The following is a 6,562-nucleotide window of genomic DNA, read 5'->3' on the forward strand; positions in this document are numbered from 1 at the left end:
GGGGTTGCAAACCCCTTCAACTCCTTCAATCCTTTCTAACTCCTCCAATGGGGACCTCGTTCTCAGTTTAATGGTTGCCTGTGAGCATTCGACTGTATTTATCATGCTCTGGCAGAGCCTCTCAGGAGACAGCTATATCAGGCTTCTGTCAGCATCCACTTCTTGGCATCAGCAAAATTGTGTAGGTTTGGTGGCTGTATATATATGAACTGGATCCCCAGGTGGGGCAGGCTATGGATGGCCAGTCCTTCAGTCTGCTCAAAAATTTGTCTCCTTAGAACCTCTCTTAAATATTTTATTCCCCTGTGTTCTCTAAGTTTTATTTATTTAGGACCTTTACCTGTTTTTGTTTGTTTGTTTTAGTTTTTTGTTTTATAGATCGGTCTTGCCTTAGGAACACAAAGAGAGATGATATCATACCATATCAGGAACAGAAGTTAACTTTTTTGAGCAATATCAGAAAGAATAATATGATAATTTGCTAATAAGTATTTGTTATTTTATAGATACAGATAAAATAGTTTATTTACTTTACAAGTAATATTAGAGATATTTACAGAATCCATGATTTAAAAAACTCTTCTGTGATAAAATTTTCTTAAAATTTCCCCTAGCAAAAACTGTAAATTTGTTAGAAGAAAATTAATACTTGTTAAATTATCAAGTACTATAGGACAAGGTGTTATAAAACAAAACACACAGGTGGAAAACATTTTATTTTCTACTTCATATAACATTATTTAAGACCACATGACTTCAAATGTCTTTCCTGTAACTTTTATGAGTTAAAGGTGCAACTTAAAATATTTATTGATACTATAAATATTATTTTTTCCTATATATTAATGATTTTAATGAATGTCATATCCATTATATCTCTTGCTCCTTTGGTCTAAAGGATAAACAGAAATCTATAAAATCAAATGCCTACACTATATACTCAAAACTGTTTTTTAAGAGAATATACACACAAAGCAAATCTATACCAGCAACTGTTAGTTCAAAAATTACACACAATTCACAAAGCAAATTTTAAGTTTTAATAAAAAAACAATGGCCAAATTAAAGAAAATTTAAGCATCAGATTTAGGATCTTAAATTTTAGGCCATTCAGAAATAAAGTTTGTGAATAAGAATTATTTCATAAACATATATGTATAAATATGAATAGGTATCTACAGGATCTGTGGTGCCAGAGAAAATTCTTTAAAGAAAAAAATTGCACTTTTAGATTTTCAGGATGCTATCAAATTTACACTTCAAGTGAAATACAGCTACCTATCCAAGTGCTTTTTGCACAAGTGTTCAGGTGACACTTGAAAACACAATCTGAAAACACAACGCTTTTTATTTATTTGCAGAATAGGAAGAACCAAACAGAATTCAGAATTCTGACCAAAAAAATTCCAGATAACTGCAATTAATTAAATACTAAAAAGCCTGGCTTTCTATCTGGAATGAATAAAATTTTACTAGTAATTTTTTTCCAATCTCTGCAGGAAGATTTCCCACCTTAATACAAATGTAACACCATCTTTTTGATTCATGTACAACTTGGCTCACACCCCAGTATATAAGGACAAAAAATAAATGTATAATAAAAGATCGGATAAATGAGGAGAGGCTTTTTGGTCTGGAATTCTTCACCTACGAGTAAAGAAGCAGCACTGTAGGCAGGCCAAAACACACCACATAGTTTTATAAAGACCACCAAAAGTATAGGGGCTGTTACAATGAGAGGAAATAATGAATATCCTATAACTCCAAGAACCTAACCATATGCAACTTATCCAGCAAGAACTCTAGCCAGTAAGATATTTGTCAGTGAACCAAATATCCAAATGTTATAATCCATGTGACCACCCTAAACTGCCCATATAACGATATCACAGAGAAGAAAAGAACAACAGCCAGTGGACCCCAAAAGTCAGGATTGTCTCTCACCACTTGTCTATTAAACTGAACGATGGCATTGACATCAAAACAAAACGGATTTGCTAGTAAATACCCTTTAGGTCAATGTCCAATTCTTCTAAAAGTAGCTTGTTATCCTCATCATCAACTTCCAAACCAAGCCATAGGCTCTTTTGTCTCAAAAATGTGGTAGCTATAGATTCTTTGATAAAATCTCCACTTGGCACCAAGCTTTTACTTGACCTCTGGAGCTGCTATAGAACCATTGAGATCTTCCCTGTCTGTGAAGAGACAAAGGTGAAGTCCCCTTAGCAGACTCATAGGCAGGGTTGGGGGGATTGGGGGTTGAGGGCGGGGTTAGGGTGGGGTTCAGGCCAGGAGGCTGCATCCTGCTGGTCACAGAGCCTGCTGAGGTGCTGAGGAGTAGCTGGGCCCTGTCCTCAGGGACTTTGTTCCCTCTCCTAAGAAGTACTGAAGCATACCCACTTTGATCATCCTACTTCCTGAGCTTCATGTGGTCTGTGCATTTTACCTCGGGTAATCCGTGCTTTTGGGCTAATATCCACTTCCACTTAACAGTGAGTGTATACTACGTGTTTTTTTCTTTTTGTTTGTTTGTTTGATTTTTTTTTCGTGATTGGGTTACCTCACTGAGAATATTTTCTTGTTCCATCCATTTTCCTATGAATGTCATGAAGTCATTATTTTTAATAGCTGTGTAGTATTCCATTGCGTAAATGTACAATATTTTTAGTATCCATTCTTCTGTTCAGGGATATCTGGGTGATTTCCAGCTTCTGGCTATTATAAATAAGGCTGCTATGAACATAGTGGAGGCTGTGTTCTTGGTCTATGTTGGAGCATCATTTGGATATATATATGCCCAGGAGTGGTATAGCAGGGTAATCAGGTAGCACTATGTCCAATTTTCAGAGGAACATACAGAATGATTTCCTGAGTGGTTGTACTTATTTGCAATCCCACCAAAAATGGAGGAATATTCCTCTTTCTCCACATCCTTTCCAGGATTGTTGTTACCTGAGTTTTTTTTTTTTTTTTTTTTATCTTAGCTATTCTGACTGGCATGAGGTAGAATCTCAGGGTTGTTTTGATTTGCCTTTCCCCGGTGGTTAAGGATGTTGAACATTTCTTTAGGTATTTCTCAGCCATTCAGTATTTCTCAGATGAAAATTCTTTGCTTAGCTCTCTATGCCAATTTATAATAGAGTTATTTGGGCCTCTGGAGTCTAACTTCTTGAGTTCTTTGTATATTTTGGATATTAGCCACTCTGTTGGTTGCCATTTTGTACTAATGACAGTGTCCTTTGCCATACAGAAGCTTTGCAATTTTATGAAATCTCATTTGTTTAATCCAGAGGAAATAGTTTCTTAAAGATAGAATTTTGCAATCACTTCCCTGTGACAGTGATGTGACCCAATTTCAATTTTGTATTCTCCAACTCAATGGTGAATAGCAGTATTTCCTCTCTCAACTCCATCATTCTTTTCTTATGTGTACATTAGAAATGAAAAAGAAGCAGTACTGACTATCATATGAACAAACTTTTGGGGGAATCACTGTCCCTGACCTCAAGCTCTACTACAAAGCAATAATGATAAAAACTGCATGGTATTGGTATAGAGACAGACATGAAAACCATAGAAAAGAATTGAAGACCCAGGAACCAGGAACACACACATATTTATGGATACTTGATTTCTAACAAAGAAGCCAAAAATATACAATGGAAAAAAATAATGCATCTTCAATAAATGGAGCTGGTATAACTGGCACTCTGCCTATAGAAAAAAATTAAAATAGATCCATATTTGTCCTCTTGCACTAAGCTCATGTCCAAGTGGATCAAGGACCTCCACATAAAACCAGATACACTGAATTTAATAGAAGAGCAAGTAGGAAAGAACCTCAAACTCATTGGCACAAGGAGAAATTTCCTAAGCTGAACTTCAGTGTCTCTGGCTCTAAGATCAAGAACTGATAAATGAGATCTCAAAGCTTCTGTAAGGCAAAGGACATAGTCAATAGTACAAATTTGCAACCTATAGATTGGGAGAAAAAAATCTTCACTAACACTACATCTGATAGAGAGATAATATCCAAAATCTATAAAGAACTCAAGAAACTAACCTCTGAAAAGTCAAGCAAGCCAATAAAAATGAGGTAAACTGCTAAAAAGAGAATTCACAACAGAGGAATCTCAAATGGCCAAGAAGCACTTAAAGGAAATATTCAATATACCTAGAGATCAGGGAAAGGCAAATCAAAATGACTGTGATTCAACCTTACACCAATCAGAATGGCTAAGATCAAAAAGTTAGGCAACAGCACATGTTGGTGAGGATTGTACTAACACTCTAGAAATAATTCTGCCTGTTTCAGAAAATTGGAAATAGATCTACCTGAAGACCCATATAGACTATTCTTAGGCATTGCTCCATGATACCACAGAGACACATTCTCACAACATTCTTAGTGGAGTTATTTGTATTAGCCAGAAGCTGAAAACAACTCAGATGTCTCACAAATAAAGAGTGGATATAGAAAATCTCGTTCATTTACACAATAGAATTCTATTCCTTTACTAAAAATGAGGGCATCATGAGTTTTGCAGACAAATGGATGGAACTAGAAAATATCATCTTGATGAGGTAACTCAGACCCGAAAGGGCATGCATGGTATGTACTCACAAATACCTGGATATTAACGAAAAAGTACATAGGAAACAATTAACAGAAATCAAGAAGGTTGACAAGCAGAAGGGCCCCAGTGAGGATGCTTTAATCCCACTTGGGACAGAAAGGAAAACAGTCATGGGAAACAGAGGGAAGGGAGAATCTGGGTGGTAAAGAGTACAGGTAAAGGAAGAGGGGAACATGGTCAGTTATTGGGGCAGACCAGAAGTGAAGCTCTAAGGACCAGCAGAAAGAATAGAAACTGGCAAACTTGGGAGGTAAGAGGTCGAGATCCCCCAAGGAGTACACATGGGCAGATGCATGGCTCCAGCTGATCAAAGGGAGGAGAAGCCCTTGATCCTGCCAAGGCTGGACCCCCCAGTGTAGGGGAATGTCAAAGCAGGGAGACAGGAAGGGGTTTTTGGATGGGTGAGGGAACACCCTCATAGAAGAAGAAGGAGGGGGAATGGGATAGGGGGTTTATGGATGGGAAACCGGGAAAGGGGATAACATTTGAAATGTAAATAAAAATATTTAATAAAAAATAAAAACTATGTATCAGATAGAAAAAAAAGAAAGTATCAGAGATTCAGGAGGTGAGAAGATCTCCAGAATCAATGTGAGGGACCTTACATGAAATGCCCAACAGTGAAGAAAGAGAACTCGTAGTGTCCACCTCCAGTAGAAAGACAGGGCATAAATTGGAGTGATGAGCTTGCCATTCCACAATCAAAAACTCTGACAAATTGTTTCTGTCGAAAAGAACTGCAGAAAGAAAAATGGAGATGAGACTGAAGGAAATGTGTTGAATGACAGGCCCAATTTGAGATCCATCTCCAGCGCAGTCTCCAAGAACTGACACTATTACTGATGCTATCGTGTGCTTGCACACAAGCACCGACCATCACAGTCCTCTGAGAGGCCCAACAAGCAGCTAACTGAGACAGAGGCAGATAAATTTATGCTCAAACATTGTACTGAAGTCAGGACGAAGGAGGAGGGCTAACCCATAGGAAGACAAGTAGTATCAACTAACCTGGACCCCTGAGATCTCTCGGACACTGAGCCATCAACCAGGCAGTATACAGGAGTTGTTCTGAGGCTACCCACACATATACAGCAGAGTACTGCCTGGTCTGTACTCAGTGTGAAAAGTGGAGTCCAACCCTAGAGAGATGTGAGGTTCCAGTGAATGAGGAGGTCTATTGTGGGACATCCTCCTGGAAATGGGAGCTGAGGAATGAGGTGAGGTACTATGGAAGGGCAGATCAGGAGGGATGCAAAGACAGAACTGTAAAAAGATAAAAGTAAAAAAAAAAGAAAAAGAAAACAACAAACAAAAACTCTTGGCTCACTTTATCTAGTTTCATGGCTTTGAGCACATGTACTGATGACTCAAAAGTGTATATATATAATGTTTGAAGCTCTCCATCACAAATTTCATAAATATGATTACATATTTGACATGTACACTTTGGTATATTAACATGTATCATTAAAATTCAAAATGTCAAAGTTAAAACTTTATATACTTCAGTTATGTGGCTTTTCCATTTGTGATTTCAAATCACTAAAATTCACTTGCCTTCCCCCCCCCAAAAAAAAAACCCAAAACAAAAAAGCCATCAAACTTTGTCAGATGTAGATGTATTTCATTTGTTAGTCTTTCTGTATATTTTGATTAAATCTATGAAGCAGTTAATTATTCTTAAATCTAGCTGATAACCCAAGAGTAAGGCATATAAGCCTTCACAGGGGAATGAAATCTGAACAGATCACAGAAGCATGATGACTTTCTATGTTTAAAAACACAAATAATTATGTTGTAGATACTTTACATGGAGTTTTGTTCTGCATATTGCTTTCCCATTCCACTTAATCTAAGAATTATATGGAAACTCTAAGGGGCCTTCCAGTCGCTCATTGGGGAGTATTTCTGGCACTCACATTAAT

The 6,562-nt window shown here is 37.2% G+C and overlaps 1 pseudogene; it reads right to left on the reverse strand.

Annotated features, from left to right (window-relative positions):
• Positions 1-1,559: 1,559 nt before the first annotated feature.
• Positions 1,560-2,302, reverse strand: Yipf4-ps1 (Yip1 domain family, member 4, pseudogene 1; annotated as a pseudogene).
• Between the last annotated feature and the right edge of the window lie 4,260 nt (positions 2,303-6,562).

The sequence above is a fragment of the Rattus norvegicus genome, chromosome X (genome assembly GCF_021556685.1).
Source record: "Rattus norvegicus strain SHRSP/BbbUtx chromosome X, alternate assembly SHRSP_T2T, whole genome shotgun sequence".
Lineage (NCBI taxonomy): Eukaryota > Metazoa > Chordata > Mammalia > Rodentia > Muridae > Rattus > Rattus norvegicus.